A 20,618-nucleotide genomic window follows, 5' to 3' on the forward strand; every position below is an offset into this window, starting at 1 on the left:
AGCACGGGCCTAGGAGTTGGAAGGATATGGGTTCTAATTCTGGCTCTGCCATGGATCTGCTGTGTGACCTTAGGCAAGTCACTTCACTCCTCTGTACCTCAGTGGCCTCATTTGTAAAATAGGGATTAAGACTGTGAGCCCCAGGTGGGACAGGGACTGTGTCCAACCTACTTAACTTGTATCTAGTCTAGCGCTTAGAACAGTGCTTGGCACATAGTAAGCCCATAACAAGTACCATAATTAATCTTACTATTATTGTAATCCAGAAAACTGGTAGGCAAATCTGTTCCAGGTGGAATAACAGTGATAGTATATATTAAATGCTTTAACTGTGGGCTGAACACCCCACGTGGGACTCACAGTCTGAGAACCAATATCTGTCATTTATTTATTTCTGTTAATGCTTACCTCCCCTAGGCTCTAAGCCCACTGTGGGCAGGGAATGTATCTGTTTTGTTGTATTGAACTCTCCCAAGCGCTTAGTACAGTGCTCTACACACAGTAAGCACTTGCTCACTAAATACTATTGAATGAACGAATGAATAAATGAACCATCATCATCAATCGTATTTATTGAGCACTTACTGTGTGCAGAGCACTGTACTAAGCGCTTGGGAAGTACAAATTGGCAACATATAGAGACAGTCCCTACCCAACAGTGGGCTCACAGTCTAAAAGAACAGTATTCTGTCTCCACTTTACAGATGAGGAAACTGAGGCACAGAGAATTAAGTGACTTGCTCAGCAGGCAAGTGGCAGAACAGGGACTAGAACCCAGGTCTCCTAACTCCCAGGCCCCTATTTTACTCTCACCGCACTTGGTTGAAACTGTTTCGGAATGGGCGTCCTAACAAGCCTCTTTGAATTGGAACAGTTTCACTTTTCAAGCTGTGTTTGCCCAGGGACTAGGGCGTGGGAGGGGTAAAATAAGAAAGAGTCGAACATTTGGCCTACTGTTTTCAGACATCTTTTCCTTTTTCTTCCCAAACATTTTCTCTGAAGCCAATCCAATTTAAAAAAAAAAATAAAAGCAGATTCACGCGCATGGATTGACTAAAAAAAAAAGAAGGTCTCGGTCATTTCGTTCTGAATGGTGGTCCCCCCCAAGCAGGCTCGCCCTGAAAGGCTCCATTCTAGCTGGAGAGAAAAGGGATTTCCTTTCCTCTTGTATTCTCAAAAAGCTGGTGGGGAAGTGAGACTCAGCCGCTTTGTTCCGTGCCTTTGGCCAAGAGATTGGGATCCCTTAGAATCGAAATTCATTTCGAACCAACTAAAGCCAAGCGTCTCTCCAGGATGGAGGATGGAGATGCAGGATTGTTTCTAAGGAGATGCCGAGGGCAACCGTTTTTTCCGTTGGGGAAGTCTGTCACATTCATCTTGAAAGTAAAACACGGGAGCGGCGTGCCCAGAATGGGCAGGGAATCCAGGCCCCTTCCCGGCTGCTGCCCGGGATCTCGGAAAGGGTGTGGGATCTTCAGCCACTCGATCAATCGTATTTATTGAGCGCTTACTGTGTGCACTGAACTAAGCGCTTGGGAAGTACAAATTGGCAACATATAGAGACGGTCCCTACCCAACAATGGGCTCACAGTCTAGAAGGGGAGACGGACAACAGAACAAGTAGAGAGGTGTCAATACCATCAAAATAACTAGAATTATAGCTATACACACATCTTTAATAAAATTAATAGAGGAATACGTATGTACAGATAGACACCAGTGCTGTGGGGAGGGGAAGCGGGTAGGACAGAGGGAGGAGAGGAAAAGGCCGGGGGCTCAGTCTGGGAAACAAGGATTCTATTTATTTATTTATTTATTTATTTTACTTGTACATATCTATCTTATTTATTTTATTTTGTTAGTATGTTTGGTTTCGTTCTCTGTCTCCCCCTTTTAGACTGTGAGCCCACTGTTGGGTAGGGACTGTCTCTATATGTTGCAAATTTGTACTTCCCAAGCATTTAGTACAGTGCTCTGCACATAGTAAGCGCTCAGTAAATACGATTGATGATGATGATGCTGATGATGATGATTAAAACCCATGACCTCTGAGTCCCAAGCCCGGGCTCTTAACACTAGGCCATGCTGCTCCTTTGGCTTCAGTCAATCAATCAATCAATCAGTCGTATTTATTGAGCACTTACTGTGTGCAGAGCACTGGACTAAGCGCTTGGGAAGTAGAAGTTGGCAACATATACAGAGGCGGCCGGCCTGGTCCAGCGTGACCTCAGCGAGAGGGGTCACCAGGGTCGCCACCCCAACTCCGCTGGGAGAAGGGGACACCGCGGAGATTGGCGTTGAGCGTAATGCGGTTGGCTCTAGGCCACGGCTCGATAACACGATAACCCCAACTGGGCTGGGAGGAGGAAGGAGGCTGTAGTCCACTGTGGGGAGGGGTGGGGAACGAGGAAGAAAATGAAGAAATTTTCCGAGGGAGAAAGGTCTGGAGGACGCATTCCTTGGCAAAGCCATCAGAACTTCACTGGAGACTCTTCTCCCTCCTGCGCTGGGTTCGATTGATGTCCTTTGCTATTTGAACCCCCTGTGGGGGCAAGGGGCGGCTGGAGGCCTGGAGGATTTATTTACAGAAAGTCAGCCAGCTTGCAGGGGAACCCTTCCTCCTGCTGAGATAAAGTCACTCTGGGTTTATGTATATGTATCAAACACACACATTCACGCTCTCTCTCTCTCTCTCACTCTCTTTTTCTCCCTCCCTCCCTCATCCTTCTTCTCCTCTGCTTCCCCTCTACCCCTCTTTCTCACTCACTCAATCAATCAATCAGTCGTATTTATTGAGCGCTTACTATGTGCAGAGCACTGTACTAAGCGCTTGGGAAGTACAAATTGGCAACACATAGAGACAGTCCCTACCCAACAGTGGGCTCACAGTCTAAAAGGGGGGAGGCAGAGAACAGAACCAAACATACCAACAAAATAAAATAAATAGGGTAGAAATGTACAAGTAAAATCAATCAATAAATAATATGAATATTATAAATATTATATAATTATAATTATAATTATTATTATTAAATAAATATTATAAGAGGAGAAACTCCCCTTCTCTCTCTTTCTCCCTCCCTCATCCTTCCCCCCTTCCCTTCTCCCCTCTTTCCTGCTCCCCTTCTCTCTTTATCTCTTTCTCTCCCTCCATCCCACCATCCCTTCCTCATTCTTTCCAGTCCCCCCCACCTTCCCTCTCCCCTTCTTTACTCTTTCCTTCCCTCCCTCCCTCCCTCATCTTAGAGAAGCAGCGTGGCTCAGTGGAAAGAGCCCGGGCTTTGGAGTCAAAGGTCAGGGGTTCAAATCCCGGCTCTGCCAATTGTCTGCTGTGTGACTTTGGGCAAGTCACTTCACTTCTCTGGGCCTCACTTACCTCATCTGTAATATGGGGATTAAAACTGTGAGCCCCCCACGGGAAAACCTGATCACCTTGTAACCTCCCCAGCGCTTAGAACAGTGCTTTGCACATAGCAAGCGCTTAATAAATGCCATCATCATTATTATTATTATCTTTTCCCTCCCCCTTCTCTTCTGCCCCTCTTTTCTTCTCCATTTATTTCTCCCCCATCACTCTCTCTCTCTCTTTCTCTCTCTCTCTCTCTCTCTCTCACACACACAGACACACACACAATCTCTCTCATTTCTGAGCCTCTCTCCCCATCTTATTGCCTTGGATGGAGCTCAAGTCAAACAAAATTCCTCAGGATGAGAAGAAAACATTTAGTCCCTTCAGTTCCCTTCCCACCAAGGGACTCACAAAATGTCACATCCATGGCCCTCACAGCAACTCTTGGGAGAACACAGGAATTATTCATCTCCAAAGGGGAAACTGAGGCTGAGGAAGAGGGCCCTGCTTGGGGTCATTTATTGGATCAGAACCAGCCTCTGTGAGTGAGGATGTGCACTGTCTCCCCCCAGACAAGCCGTTTTACATTTCCTCATTCATTCATTCATTCAATCATATTTATTGAGCGCTTACTGTGTGCAGAACACTGTACTAAGCGCTTGGGAAGTACAAGTCGGCAACATATAGAGACTGTTCCTACCCAACAACGGGCTCTGCCTGTCATCATATTAGCTATTTTTTAAGGTTATTTGTTAAAGGATTACTATGTGCCATTCATTCATTCATTCAATCGTATTTATTGAGCGCTTACTGTGTGCAGCCAGGCACTGTACTAAACACTGGGATAGAAATAAGCCAGTCAGGTTGGACACAGTTGCTGTCCCACAAGGAACTCCCACTCTGAATCCCCATTTTACAGACGAGGTAACTGAGGCCCAAAGAAATTAAGCGACTTGCCCAAGGTCACCCAGCAGACCAGTGACGGAGGTGGGATTAGAACCCAGATCTTCTGGCACTGTACTAAGCACTGGGATAGAAATAAGCCAATCAGGTTGGACACAGTCGCTGTCCCACAAGGAACTCCCACTCTGAATCCCCATTTTACAGACGTGGTAACTGAGGCCCAAAGAAATTAAGCGACTTGCCCAAGGTCACCCAGCAGACCAGTGACGGAGGTGGGATTAGAACCCAGATCTTCTGGCACTGTACTAAGCACTGGGATAGAAATAAGCCAATCAGGTTGGACACAGTCGCTGTCCCACAAGGGACTCCCACTCTGAATCCCCATTTTACAGACGTGGTAACTGAGGCCCATAGAAATTAAGCGGCTTGCCCAAGGTCACCCAGCAGACCAGTGATGGAGGTGGGATTAGAACCCAGATCTTCTGGCACTGTACTAAGCACTGGGATAGAAATAAGCCGATCAGGTTGGACACAGTCACTGTCCCACAAGGGACTCACATTCTGAATCCCCATTTTACAGACAAGGTAACTGAGGCTCAAAGAAATTAAGGGACTTGCCCAAGGTCACCTAGCAGACCAGTGACAGAGGTGGGATTAGAACCCAGATCTTCTGGCACTGTACTAAGCACTGGGATAGAAATAAGCCAAGCAGGTTGGACACAGTCGCTGTCCCACAATGGACTCCCACTTTGAATCCCCATTTTACAGATGAGGTAACTGAGGCTCAAAGAAATTAAGCGACTTGCCCAAGGTCACCTAGCGGACCAGTGACAGAGGTGGGATTAGAACCCAGATCTTCTGGCACTGTACTAAGCATTGGGATAGAAATAAACCAATCAGGTTGGACACTGTCGCTGTCCCACAAGGGACTCACATTCTGAATCCCCATTTTACAGACGAGGTAACTGAGGCCCAAAGAAATTAAGCGGCTTGCCCAAGGTCACCCAGCAGACCAGTGACGGAGGTGGGATTAGAACCCAGATCTTCTGGCACTGTACTAAGCACTGGGATAGAAATAAGCCAATCAGGTTGGACACAGTCGCTGTCCCACAATGGACTCCCACTTTGAATCCCCGTTTTACAGATGAGGTAACTGAGGCCCAAAGAAATTAAGCGACTTGCCCAAGGTCACGCAGCGGACCAGTGACGGAGGTGGGATTAGAACCCAGATCTTCTGGCACTGTACTAAGCACCGGAATAGAAATAAGCCAATCAGGTTCGACACAGTCGCTGTCCCACAAGGGACTCACATTCTGAATCCCCATTTTACAGACGAGGTAACTGAGGTCCAAAGAAATTGAGTGGCTTGCCCAAGGTCACCCAGCAGACCAGTGACGGAGGTGGGATTAGAACCCAGATCTTCTGGCACTGTACTAAGCACCGGGATAGAAATAAGCCAATCAGGTTAGACACAGTCGCTGTCCCACAAGGGACTCACATTCTGAATCCCCATTTTACAGACGAGGTAACTGAGGCCCAAAGAAATTGAGCGGCTTGCCCAAGGTCACCCAGCAGACCAGTGACGGAGGTGGGATTAGAACCCAGATCTTCTGGCACTGTACTAAGCACTGGGATAGAAATAAGCCAAGCAGGTTGGACACAGTCGCTGTCCCACAAGGGACTCACACTCTGAATCCCCATTTTACAGATGAGGTAACTGAGGCCCAAAGATATTAAGTTACTTGCCCAAGGTCACCCAGCAGACCAGTGACGGAGGTGGGATTAGAACCCAGATCTTCTGGCACTGTACTAAGCACTGGGATAGAAATAAGCCAAGCAGGTTGGACACAGTCGCTGTCCCACAAGGGACTCACACTCTGAATCCCCATTTTACAGATGAGGTAACTGAGGCCCAAAGATATTAAGTTACTTGCCCAAGGTCACCCAGCAGACCAGTGACGGAGGTGGGATTAGAACCCAGATCTTCTGATTCCACTAGGCCACACTTCTTCACCTCAGGTGGATTGAGGCAGTCGATCCATCATATTTCTTTTAGACTGTGAGCCCACTGTTGGGTAGGGACTGTCTCTATATGTTGCCAATTTGTACTTCCCAAGTGCTTAGTACAGTGCTCTGCACATAGTAAGCGCTCAATAAATACGATTGATGATTTCTTGAACACTTACTGCCTGCCAAGTAAGATTCTGAGAGTGGACATGACCTCTGCCCTCCAGGAGTTTGGAATCGAGTAGGGGAAACAGGCGCTACCATAATTTATATTTAATAATAATAGCATTTATTAAGCGCTTACTATGTGCAAAGCACTGTTCTAAGCGCTGGGGAGGTTACAAGGTGATCAGGTTGCCCCGCAGGGGGCTCGCAGTCTTAGAGAAGCAGCGTGGCTCAGTGGAAAGAGCCCGGCTTTGGAGTCAGTGGTCGTGGGTTCAAATCCCGGCTCTGCCAATTGTCAGCTGTGTGACCTTGGGTAAGTCACTTCACTTCTCTGGGCCTCAGTTCCCTCATCTGTAAAATGGGGGTTGACTGTGAGCCCCCCGTGGGACAACCTGATCACCTTGTAACCCCCCAGCACTTAGAACAGTGCTTTACACATAGTAAGCATGTAATAAATGCCATTATTATTGTTATTATTATTAATCCCCATTTTCCCTATTTATTTTATTTTGTTAGTATGTCTGGTTTTGTTCTCTGTCTCCCCCTTTTAGACTGTGAGCCCACTGTTGGGTAGGGACTGTCTCTAGATGTTGTCAACTTGTACTTCCCAAGCGCTTAGAACAGTGCTTTGCACATAGTAAGCGCTTAATAAATGCCATCATTATTATTAATCCCCATTTTCCCTATTTATTTTATTTTGTTAGTATGTTTGGTTTTGTTCTCTGTCTCCCCCTTTTAGACTGTGAGCCCACTGTTGGGTAGGGACCATCTCTAGATGTTGCCAACTTGGACTTCCCAAGCGCTCAGTCCAGTGCTCTGCACACAGTAAGTGCTCAATAAATACTATTGATTGATGATGATGATTTTCCAGATGAGGTAACTGAGGCCCAGAGAAGTTAAGTGATTTGCCCAAAGTCACACAGCTGACAATTGGCGGAGTCGGGATTTGAACTCATGACCTCTGACTCCAAAGCCCGGGCTCTTTCCGCTGAGCCACGCTGCTTCCCCAAGGAGGCAGTTAGGAGGAAGAAGGAGCAGATCTTCCCTTCCAAAATTCAGGTCTTTTCCCACCTCCCCGTCACCAATTCTCCTTCCTGGGTTTGTTCTCCTCCCGAGAATTCCCTTCCAGGCTCAACTTTCTTGCTCTTTTAACTTTTCTACCCTGCGAGCCCATTATTGGGGAGGGATTGTCTCTATTTGTTGCTGAATTGTGCTTTCCCAGCGCTTAGTACAGTGCTCTGCACACAGTACGTGATCAAACGAGAAGCAGCGTGGCTCAGTGGAAAGAGCCCGGGCTTTGGAGCCAGAGGTCATGGGTTCAAATCCCAGCTCCGCCAGTTGTCAGCTGTGTGACCTTGGGCAAGGCGCTTCACTTCTCTGGGCCTCAGTTACCTCATCTGGAAAATGGGGATGAGGACTGTGAGCCTCCTGTGGGACAATAATAATAATGTTGGTGTTTGTTAAGCGCTTACTATGTGCAAAGCACTGTTCTAAGCGCTGAGCACCCCTGCCTTACCTCCTTCCCCTCCCCACAGCACCTGTATATATGTTTGTACGTATTTATTACTCTATTTATTTTATTTGTACATATTTACTCAATTTATTTTATTTTGTTAGTACGTTTTGTTTTGTTCTCTGTCTCCCCCTTCTAGACTGTGAGCCCGTTGTTGGGTAGGGACGTCTCTAGATGTTGCCAACTTGGACTTCCCAAGCGCTTAGTACAGTGCTCTGCACACAGTAAGCGCTCAATAGATACGACTGAATGAATGAATGAATGAATAACCAACCTCCCCAGCACTGAGAATAGTGCACATAGTAAGCGCTTAATAAATGCCATTATAAAAAAACCCAATTGAGTGAATGAATGAAAGAAAGAAAGAAAGAAAGAAAGAAAGAAAGAAAGAAAGAAAGAAAGAATGAATGAATGAATGAATGAATGAACTCCTGCCATGCTAGCTTTCCTAGCCTGCTTTCTCTCACCCTGGCTTTCCCCTTCCCCCATTTCCACTCATCATCAATAATATTTATTAAGAGCTTACCGTGTGCAGAGTACTGTACTAAGCGCTTGGAAGAGTACAAAACAACAGAGGTGGGAGAGACATTCCTTGCCTATAGTGAGTTGACACCCCCTCCGCTGCCCACCACTTTGGGCAAGTCATTTCACTTCTCTGTGCCTCAGTTCCCTCATCTGTAAAATGGGGGTGAAGACTGTGAGCCCCACGGGGGACAACCTGATCACCTTGTATCCTCCCCAGCGCTTAGAACAGTGCTTTGCACATAGTAAGCACTTAATAAATGCATTATAAAAAAAATACAATTGAATGAATGAATGAACTCCTGCCATGCAAGCTTTCCTAGCCTGCTTTCTCTCACCCTGGCTTTCCCCTTCCCCCATTTCCACTCATCATCAATAATATTTATTAAGAGCTTACTGTGTGCAGAGTACTGTACTAAGCGCTTGGAAGAGTACAAAACAACAGAGGTGGGAGAGACATTCCTTGCCTATAGTGAGTTTACCTCCCCCGCCCCCCGCCCACCACTTTGGGCAAGTCATTTCACTTCTCTGTGCCTCAGTTCCCTCATCTGTAAAATGGGGGTGAAGACTGTGAGCCCCACGGCGGACAACCTGATCACCTTGTATCCTCCCCAGCGCTTAGAACAGTGCTTTGCACATAGTAAGCGCTTAATAAATGCCATTATAAAAAAATATGATTGAATGAATGAATGAACTCCTGCCATGCAACCTTTCCTAGCCTGCTTTCTCTCACCCTGGCTTTCCCCTTCCCCCATTTCCACTCATCATCAATAATATTTATTAAGAGCTTACCGTGTGCAGAGTACTGTACTAAGCGCTTGGAAGAGTACAAAACAACAGAGGTGGGAGAGACATTCCTTGCCTATAGTGAGTTGACACCCCCTCCGCCGCCCACCACTTTGGGCAAGTCATTTCACTTCTCTGTGCCTCAGTTCCCTCATCTGTAAAATGGGGGTGAAGACTGTGAGCCCCACGGCGGACAACCTGATCACCTTGTATCCTCCCCAGCACGTAGAACAGTGCTTTGCACATAGTAAGCACCTAATAAATGCCATTATAAAAAAAATACAATTGAATGAATGAATGAACTCCTGCCATGCAAGCTTTCCTAGCCTGCTTTCTCTCACCCTGGCTTTCCCCTTCCCCCATTTCCAATCATCATCAATAATATTCATTAAGAGCTTACTGTGTGCAGAGTACTGTACTAAGCGCTTGGAAAACAACAGAGGTGGGAGAGACATTCTTTGCCTATAGTGAGTTGACACCCCTCCGCTGCCCACGATTTTGGGCAAGTCACTTCATTCATTCATTCATTCATTCAATCGTATTTATTGAGCGCTTACTGTGTGCCGAGCACTGGACTAAGCGCTTGGGAAGTCCAAGTTGGCAACATCTAGAGACGGTCCCTACCCAACAGCGGGCTCACAGTCTAGAAGGGGGAGACAGGCAACAAAACAAAACAGATTAACAGAATAAAATAATTAGAATAAATATGTACAAGTAAAATGAATAAATAGAGTAATAAATACATACAAACATATTTACGTATATAACTAGAATAGTCATATAGTTAACTAGTTAGCCTAGTTTAACAAAAGGGGAAATCGAGGCACAGAGAGGCTTGGTGACTTACCCAAGGTCACATATTTAAACATTAGAAGAGTCAGGACTAGGGTCATGTCTTCTCACTTTTAGCCTTGCAATCTTTCTACTGATAAAGGAACCTCTATTCTGGTTTTCTAGTCATTAGATCACAGTGATCACCCCGTAACCTCCCCAGTGCCCAGAACAGTGATTTGCACATAGTAAGTGCCTAAAAAATGCGACCACTATTATGGTTATTATGATTATTATTATAATCATAATATGATTCTTATGAATAACAATATGATCATGATAATAATATAATATGAATATGATAGAATAATGTGATTATTGAATAATATATTCAATATATGTTGAATAATATTGACTAATATTGACTATTGAATAATATTGAATAATATTATATTATATTGAATGTAATAATATGACTATGATATAATAATATGATTATTATGATTATTATTACAGCACGCTGCACGTGTTAGGCGCTCAGCTCACTTCTCTGTGCCTCAGTGACCTCATCTGTAAAATGGGGGTGAAGCCTGTGAGCCCCATGGGGGACAACCTGATCACCTTGTATCCTCCCCAGCGCTTAGAACAGTGCTTTGCACATAGTAAGCGCTTAACAAATGCCACTATTATTATTATTATTATTATTATCTTCCCTCCCGCCGGGCATATCCGTGCCCTGGGCTGGCATTCTTACCAGTGGGTAAGGGGAGGTGCCAGAGGGACAGGAAGCGTGGTTGGTGGAAGCTGGGAAGAAGGCCAGGCAGGGAAAACTGAGGAATTATGCCTGTCAACAACCTATTAGTTGACCTTATACGGCATTTATTTTGCACTGAGCCAATGGCAATCAATCAGTGGTATTTACTGAGCGCTTACTGCGCGCGGAGCACTGTACTAAGCGCTTGGGAGAATAGAGAAGCGGCGTGGCTCAGTGGAAAGAGCAAGGTCTTGGGAGTCAGAGGTCACGGTTCCAATCCCGGCTCTGCCGCTTGTGAGCTGGGCAACTGTGGGCAAGTCACTTAACTGCTCTGTGCCTCGGTTCCCTCATCTGTAAAATGGGGATGAAGACTGTGAGCCCCACGTGGGACAACCTGATCACCTCGTATCGCCCCCAGTGCTTAGAACAGTGCTTAGTAAGCGCTTAACAAATACCATCACAATCATTATTATTATTATTATGGGTAGGAACTGTCTCTATATGTTGCCAACTTGTACTTCCCAAGCGCTTAGTACAGTGCTCTGCACACAGTAAGTGCCCAATACGATTGATTGATTGGTTATTATTATTATATAACATAATATATAACATTATAATAATAATAAAATTATATTTAGAAGCAGTGTGGCTCAGTGGAAAAGAGCCCGGGCTTTGGAGTCAGAGGTCATGAGTTCAAATCCCAGCTCCACCAATTGTCAGCTGTGTGACTTTGGGCAAGTCACTTCACTTCTCTGGGCCTCAGTTACCTCATCTGGAAAATGCGGAATTAAGACCGTGAGCCCCACGTGGGACAACCTGATCACCTTGTAACCTCCCCAGCGCTTAGAACAGTGCTTTGCACATAGAGAAGCAGTGTGGCTCAGTGGAAAAGAACACGGGCTTTGGAGTCAGAGGTCACGGGTTCAAATCCCGGCTCCACCAATTGCCAGCTGTGTGACACTGGGCAAGTCGCTTGACTTCTCTGGGCCTCAGTTACCTCATCTGTAAAATGGGGAATTAAGACCGTGAGCCCCCTGTGGGACAACCTGATCACCTTGTAGCCTCCCCAGCGCTTAGAACAGTGCTTTGCACATAGAGAAGCAGTGTGGCTCAGTGGAAAAGAACACGGGCTTTGGAGTCAGAGGTCACGGGTTCAAATCCCGGCTCCACCAATTGCCAGCTGTGTGACTCTGGGCAAGTCGCTTGACTTCTCTGGGCCTCAGTTCCCTCATCTGTAAAATGGGGAATTAAGACTGTGAGCCCCCTGGGGGACAACCTGATCACCTTGTAACCTGATCACCTTGTAACCTAATTAATAATTATTAATTATTAATAATAATAACGATGGCATTTATTAAGTGCTTTGCACAGAATAAGCGCTTAATGAATGCCATCGTTATTATTATTAATCAATCAATCGTATTTATTGAGCGCTGACTGTGTGCCGGGCACTGTACTAAGCGCTTGGGAAGTACATATATTAGTAAGCACTTAACAAATACCATCATTTTCTAACTCAGGATGAAGCCGGCGTTCTTGACAGGAGAAGAGTCCTTCATCAGCATCATCATCATCAATCGTAGTTATTGAACGCTTACTATGTGCAGAGCACTGTACTAAGCGCTTGGGAAGTACATATATTAGTAAGCACGTAACAAATACCATCATTTTCCAACTCAGGATGAAGCCGGCGTTCTTGACAGGAGAAGAGTCCTTCATCATCATCATCATCAGTCGTATTTATTGAGCGCTTACTATGTGCAGAGCACTGTACTAAGCGCTTGGGAAGTACAAATTGGCAACATCTAGAGACGGTCCCTACCCAACAGTGGGCTCACAGTGTAAAAGGGGGAGACAGAACAAAACCAAACATACGAACAAAATAAAAGAAATAGAATAGATACGGACAAGTAAAATAAATAGAGTAATAAATATGTACAAACATATATACAGGTGCCTTCATCCCTGGCCTGAATGCCATATGCCTCCGGAATGTGCGTGTATTTGAAACGTGACTCTTCAATCAATCAATCAATCGTATTTATTGAGCGCTTACTATGTGCGGAGCACTGTACTCTGTGCAGTGCAGACTCTTCTGTGCAGACTCTTCCCTGTTTGTACTTTCCCAACACTTGGTCCTAGGCCTGTCCCCAAAGTAGGCACTCAATAAATACCACTGTTTCGACTAGCGCTGCCCTACTAGCCATAGGCCCGATTCAACGGCCGGACGGGACCCTCGCCCGCTAGGTTCTGGGGTGGAGCAGCGAAGGACGAGAAGCAGCGTGGCTCAGTAGAAAGACCATCATCATCATCATCAATCGTATTTATTGAGCGCTTACCGTGTGCAGACCACTGTACTAAGCGCTTGGGAAGTACCAGTGAGCCCCCCCGGGGGACAACCTGATCACCTTGTATCCCCCCCAGCGCTTAGAACAGTGCTTTGCACATAGTAAGCGCTTAACAAATACCATCATTATTATTATTATTACCAGTTGGCCTTGAGAGTCAGAGGTGGTGGGTTCAAATCCCGGCTCCGCCACTTAGCTGTGTGACTTCGGGCAAGTCGCTTCACCCCTCTGGGCCTCATCCGGAAAATGGGGATGAAGACTGCGAGCCCCCCGTGGGACCACCTCATCACCTTGTAACCTCCCCAGCGCTTAGAACAGGGCTTTGCGCAGAGTAAGAGGTGTCAAAGTCGTCAGAACAAATAGAATCAAAGCTAAATGCGCAGAAGTAGAGAAGCAGCGTGGCTCAGTGGAAAGAGCACGGGTTTTGGAGTCCGAGGTCATGGGTTCAAATTCCAGCCCTGCCAATTGCCAGTTGTGTGACTTTGGGCAAGTCGCTTCACTTCCCTGGGCCTCAGTTCCCTCATCTGTAAAATGGGGATGAAGACTGTGAGCCCCCCGGTGGGACAACCTGATCACCTTGTAACCTCCCCAGCGCTTAGAACAGTGATTTGCATACAGTAAGCGCTTAATAAATGCTATCATTGGAGGCAGCGTCATGGGATGATGGGTTCAAATCCCAGCTCTGCCAGTTGTCAGCCGTGTGACTTTGGGCAAGTCACTTCACTTCCCTGGGCCTCAGTTCCCTCATCTGTAAAATGGGGATGAAGACTGTGAGCCCCCCGGTGGGACAACCTGATCACCTTGTAACCTCCCCAGCGCTTAGAACAGTGATTTGCATACAGTAAGCGCTTAATAAATGCTATCATTGGAGGCAGCGTCATGGGATGATGGGTTCAAATCCCAGCTCTGCCGGTTGTCAGCCGTGTGACTTAGGGCAAGTCACAACTTCTCTGTGCCTCAGTTCCCCCATCTGTAAAATGGGGATTGACTGTGAGCCCCCCGCGGGACAACCTGATCATCTTGTCACCTCCCCAGCGCCTAGAACAGTGCTTTGCATATAGTAAGTGCTTAATAAATGCCATCGTCATTATTATTGCATTTATTCTATTTATTTTATTTTGTTAATATTTTGTGTTTTGTTCTCTGTCTCCCCCTTCTAGACTGTGAGTCCACTGTTGGGTAGGGACCGTCTCTGTATGTTGCCAACTTGGACTTCCCAAGCGCTTAGTACAGTGCTCTGCACACAGTAAGCGCTCAATAAATATGATTGAATGAATGAATGAATGTAACCTCCCCAGCGCTTAGAACAGTGCTCTGCACAAGGTAAGTGCTTAATAAATGCCATTAGACTGTGAGCCCACTGTTGGGTAGGGACCGTCTCTATGTGTTGCCAACTTGTACTTCCCAAGCGCTTAGTACAGTGCTCTGCACACAGTAAGTGCTCAATAAATACGATTGAATGAATGAATGAATGTAACCTCCCCAGCGCTTAGAACAGTGCTTTGCACAAGGTAAGCAGTTAATAAATGCCATTAGACTGTGAGCCCACTGTTGGGTAGGGACCGTCTCTATGTGTTGCCAACTTGTACTTCCCAAGCGCTTAGTACAGTGCTCTGCACACAGTAAGCGCTCAATAAATGCGATTGATTGATTGATTGATTAATAAATGCCATCATTATTATTCTTATTATGCCAGGGGAATTGAAGAATAGGCGCAGCCGGTTCCCCAAGCATCTGCTGGGTGGGAAACTGAAAAGGAGCAGCAGAGAAGCAGCACGGCCTAGGGCTTGGGAGTCAGAGGACCTGGGTTCTAATCCCCGCTTGTCTGCTCGGTGACCCTGGGCAAGTCACTTCACTTCTCTGGGCGTCAGTTACCTCATATGTAAAATAGAGAAAATACGTGAAATAGAGTTACCTCATAGAGAAGCAGCGTGACTCAGTGGAAAGAGCCCGGGCTTGGGAGTCCGAGGTCATGGGTTCAAATTCCGGCTCCGCCACTTGTCAGCTGTGTCTTGTTAAGCCACTTAACTACTCTGTGCCCCAGTTACCTCATCTGTAAAATGGGGATTAAGCCTGTGAGTCCCACGTGGGACAACCGATCACCTTGTATTCCCCCAGCGCTTAGAATAGTGCTTAGCACATAGTAAGCGCTTAAGAAATACCATCATCATCATTGTTATTATCAAAATGGGGATTAAGACTGTGAGCCCCACGTGGGACAACCCAATCACCTTGTATCGCCCCATCACTTAGAATAGTGTTTAGCACATAGTAAGCACTTAACAAATACCATCATCATCATTGTTATTATTAAAATGGGGATTAAGACTGTGAGCCCCACGTGGGACAACCCGATCACCTTGTATCGCCCCAGCCTTAGAATAGTGCTTAGCACATAGTAAGCACTTAACAAATACCATCATTATCATCATCATCAATTGCATTTATTGAGTGCTTACTGTGTGCAGAGCACTGTACTAAGCGCTTGGGAAGTACAATTTGGCAACATATAGAGACAGTCCCTACCCAACAGTGGGCTCACAGTCTAAAAGAGTGGGCTCACAGTCTAACATCACGTCATCATCATCATCATCATCATCATCATCATCATCATCATTATTATTAAAATGGGGATTAAGACTTTGAGCCCTTTGTGGGACAGGGACTGGGTTCAACTCGATTACCTTGTATCTATCCCAACGCTTAGTACAGTGCCCCACACTCAGTAAGTGCTTAACAAATACCATTAAAAAAAAAAAAGGAGAAACCAGAGACTGGGGAGGATGGGCTGGAAAATATATTTTAAGGGCACATTGGACCCAGTGTTAAACAATGAGGCCTGGATATGGGCTATAGAAGAAGCTCCGCGGCCGGCAGACTGATGGGTGGGAGTGGGGATTTTTAAAAAATAATAATTATGATGGTATTCATTAACCACCAGCTCTGTGCCAAGCCTTACACTCAGCTCTGGCATGGGAACAATGCAATAAGATCAGATCGTTCATAGTCCCTGTCCCACATGGGGTCCCAGCTTGAGGTAGAGGGAGAACTGTGACCTTGATCAAGTCATTTAACTTCCCTGTGCCTCAGTTTCCTCATCTAGAAAATGGGGATTAAATACCTGTTCTCCCTCCTTCTTAGACTGTGAGCCCCATGAGGGGCAGGGACTGTGTTCAACCTGATTAACTTCTATCTACCTCATCATCATCATCATCATCAATCGTATTTATTGAGCGCTTACTATGTGCAGAGCACTGTACTAAGCGCTTGGGAAGTACAAATTGGCAACATATAGAGACAGTCCCTACCCAACAGTGGGCTCACAGTCTAAAAGGGGGAGACAGAGAACAAAACCAAACATACTAACAAAATAAAATAAATAGAATAGATATGTACAAATAAAATAAATAAATAAATAGAGTAAAAAATATGTACAAACATATATACACTCAGCACTTAGAATGGTGTTTGGCACATAGTAAGTGCTTAATAAGTACCATTTTTTAAAACAGGTATTGAATCCCTATTTTACATATGGGGAAACTGAGCATCAGAGAAGATAAGTGACTTGTCCTAAAAGACACAGCGGGCACGTGGTGGAGACAGGATTAGAACCCAGGTCTTCTGATTCCCAGTCCTCCAGGCCCGCGCTCTATCCGCTAGGCCACGTTGCTTCTCAAAGCAATCAGATCGTCTCTGCAGTTGGATCTGTACCCTTCAGGCCACCCTCAGCCCCACTGCACGAGAAGCAGCGTGGCTCAATGGAAAGAGCCCGGGCTTGGGAGTCAGAGGTCACGGGTTCAAATCCCGGCTCTGCCAATTGTCAGCTGTGTGACCTGGGGCAAGTCACTTCACTTCTCTGTGCCTCAGTGACCTCATCTGTAAAATGGGGATTAAGACTATGAGCCCCACGTGGGACAGCCTGATCAATCAATCAATCAATCAATCAATCGTATTTATTGAGTGCTTACTGTGTGCAGAGCACTGTGCTAAGTGCTTGGGAAGTACAAGTTGGCAACATCTAGAGACAGTCCCTACCCAACAGTGGGCTCACAGTCTAGAAGGGGGAGACAGAGAACAAAACCAAACATACTAACAAAATAAAATAAATAGGATAGATATGTACAAGTAAAATGAATAAATAAATAAATAGAGCAATAAATCTGTACAAACATATATACAGGTGCTGTGGGGAAGGGAAGGAGGTAAGATGGGGGGATGGAGAGGGGGACGAGGGGGAGAGGAAGGAAGGGGCTCAATCTGGGAAGGCCTCCTGGAGGAGGTGAGCTCTCAGTAGGAGAGGTCACCAGACTGATCATCTCGTATCCTCCCTAGCGCTTAGAACAGTGCTTTGCACATAGTAAGCACTTAACAAATGCCTTTATTATTATGTATTTATAAATTCTCTATTTATACTAATGTCTATCTCCTCCTCTAGACTGTAAGCTCACTGGGGGCAGGGAATGTATCTACCAACTCTGCTCATTCATTCATTCAATCATATTTATTGAGCACTTACTGTGTGCAGAGCACTGGACTAAGCGCTTGGGAAGTACAAGTTGGCAACATATAGAGACGGTCCCTACCCAACAGCGGGGTTGTACTGTGCTCTCTCATTCATTCATTCAATTGTATTTATTGAGCGCTTACTGTGTGCAGAGCACTGTACTAAGCGCTTGGGAAGTACAAATTGGCAACATATAGAGACGGTCCCTGCCCAACAGTGGGCTCACAGTCTAAAAGGGGGAGACAGAGAACAAAACCAAACATACTAACAAAATAAAATAAATAGAATAGATATGTACAAGTAAAATAAATAAATAAATAAATAGAGTAATAAATATGTACAAATGAATGATCATTCATTCATGCATTCAATCATATTTATTGAGCGCTTACTGTGTGCAGAGCACTGGACTAAGCGCTTGGGAAGTCCAAGTTGGCAACATCTAGAGACGGTCCCTACCCAACAGCGGGCTCACAGTCTAGAAGGGGGAGACAGATGACAAAAGAAAACATATTCACAAAATAAAATAAATAGAATAAATATGTACAAGTAAAATAAACTAATAAATAGAGTAATAAATCTGTACAAACATATATGCATATATACAGGTGCTGTGGGGAGGGGAAGGAGGTAAGGCGGGGGGGATGGAGAGGGGGATGATGGAGAGAGGAAGGAGGGGGCTCAGTCTGGGAAGGCTTCCTGGAGGAGGTGAAGGCTTCCTGGAGGAGGTGATCAAAAACAATCCCTTGTCCCATATGGGGCTCACAGTCTAAGAGGGGAAGGTAGAGAAGATATTTAACCCCCATTTCACAGAGAGGAGACTGAGGCAAGGAGACATTACATGGCTTGCCCAAAGTCACACAGCAGGCGAGCTGGCTGAGGAAGGAGCAACCACTTTAATAATAATAATGATGGCATTTATTAGGCGCTTACTACATGCAAAGCACTGTCCTAAGCGCTGGGGAGGTTACAAGGTGATCAGGTTGTCCCACGGGGGGCTCACAGTCTTAATTCCCATTTTATAGATGAGGGAACTGAGGCACAGAGAAGTGAATCAATCAATCAATGGTATTTATTGAGCGCTTACTGTGTGCAGAGCACTGTACTAAGCGCTTGGGAAGAACAAGTTGGCAACATCTAGAGACAGTCCCTACCCAACAGTGGGCTCACAGTCTAAAAGGGGGAGACAGAGAACAAAACCAAACATACTAACAAAATAAAATAAATGGAATAGATATGTACAAGTAAAATAAATAAATAAATAAATAGAGTAATAAGTATGTACAAACATATGTACACATATGCAGGTAGTGAAGTGAAGTGACTTGCCCAAAGTCACACAGCTGACAATTGACTTTCTGTTATCCATCTTCTCAGCCAGTCCTGCCCACCTTATTAGAGATGGAGGAATATCTTTTTTTTTTTTTTTAAAAAAGGCATTTGTTAAGGACATACTATGTATCAAGCACTGTACTAAATGCTGAGCTGAGTACTTGTACATATTTATTACTCTATTTATTTTATTAATAATGTGTATATAGCGATAATTCTATTTATTCTGATGGTATTGTGTGGCTCAGTGGAAAGAGCACAGGCTTTGGAGTCAGAGGTCATGGGTTCAAATCCCTGCTCCGCCAATTGTTAGCTGTGTGACTTTGGGCAAGTCACTTCACTTCTCTGGGCCTCAGCTACCTCATCTGGAAAATGGGGATTAAGACTGGGAGCCCCCCGTGGGACAGCCTGATCACCTTATAACCTCCCCAGTGCTTAGAACAGTGCTTTGCACATAGTAAGTGCTTAATAAATGCCACTATTATTAGTATTATTATTATTGACACCTGTCTACCTCTTTTGTTCTGATGTCTGTCTCCCCCTTCTAGACTGTGAGCCAGTTGTTGGGTAGGGACCGTCTCTGTATGTTACCGATTTGTACTTCCCAAGAGCTTAGTACAGTGCTCTGCACACAGTAAGCGCTCAATAAATACGATTGAATGAATACTGAGCACTGAATTTTCGAATGGAGGCCAGCTGGCGAATGGGGCTGCCAGTGGAGTGGGTAGGAAGCTGGGGGCTTCATCTGGGGTTTCTCACCGGGCCTCAGTTGGCCCCTGCCTGACAGGTGTGGTGGCATTTAATAATAATGACGGTCATGGGTTCTAATCCCAGCTCTGCCACTTATCAGCTGTGTGACTTTGGGCAAGTCACTTCACTTCTCTCTGCCTCAGTTCCCTCATCTGGAAAATGGGGATGAAATCCGTGAGCTCCATGTGGGACAACCTGATCACCTTGTATCTCCCCCAGCGCTTAGAACAGTGCTTGGCACATAGTAAGCGCTTAACAAATACCAAAATTATTATTATTATTATTATTATTATTATTATTATTATTAAATATAGCAGCTTACTCTGTGCCAGGCATTAAGTGTTGTGATAGATATAAGCTAATCAGGTTGGACCCAATCTGTGTCCCACATGGGGCTCACAGTCTTAATCCCCATTTGACAGATGAGGGAATTTAGGTCCAGAGAATAATTATGGTGTTTCTTAAGTGCTTACTATGTGCTAAGCACTATTCTAATCGCTGGGGTGTGTGATTTTGGGCAAGTCACTTAACTTCTCTGTGACTCAGTTCCCCCTCATCCCCCTCTCCATCTCTCCATCTTACCTCCTTCCCTTCCCCACAGCACCTGTATATCTGTATATATGTTTGTACATATTTATTACTCCATTTATTTATCTTACTTGTACATATCTATTCTATTTATTTTATTTTGTTAGTATGTTTGGTTTTGTTCTCTGTCTCCCCCTTCTAGACTGTGAGCCCGCTGTTGGGTAGGGACTGTCTCTGTGTGTTGCCGACTTGTACTTCCCAAGCGCTTAGTCCAGTGCTCTGCACACAGTAAGCGCTCAATAAATACGATTGATTGATTGATTGATTCCCCCATCTGTAAAATGGGGATGAAGACTGTGAGCCCCCTGTGGGACAATTTGATC

This window comes from Tachyglossus aculeatus, chromosome 22 (genome assembly GCF_015852505.1).
Source record: "Tachyglossus aculeatus isolate mTacAcu1 chromosome 22, mTacAcu1.pri, whole genome shotgun sequence".
NCBI classification, from domain to species: Eukaryota; Metazoa; Chordata; class Mammalia; order Monotremata; family Tachyglossidae; genus Tachyglossus; species Tachyglossus aculeatus.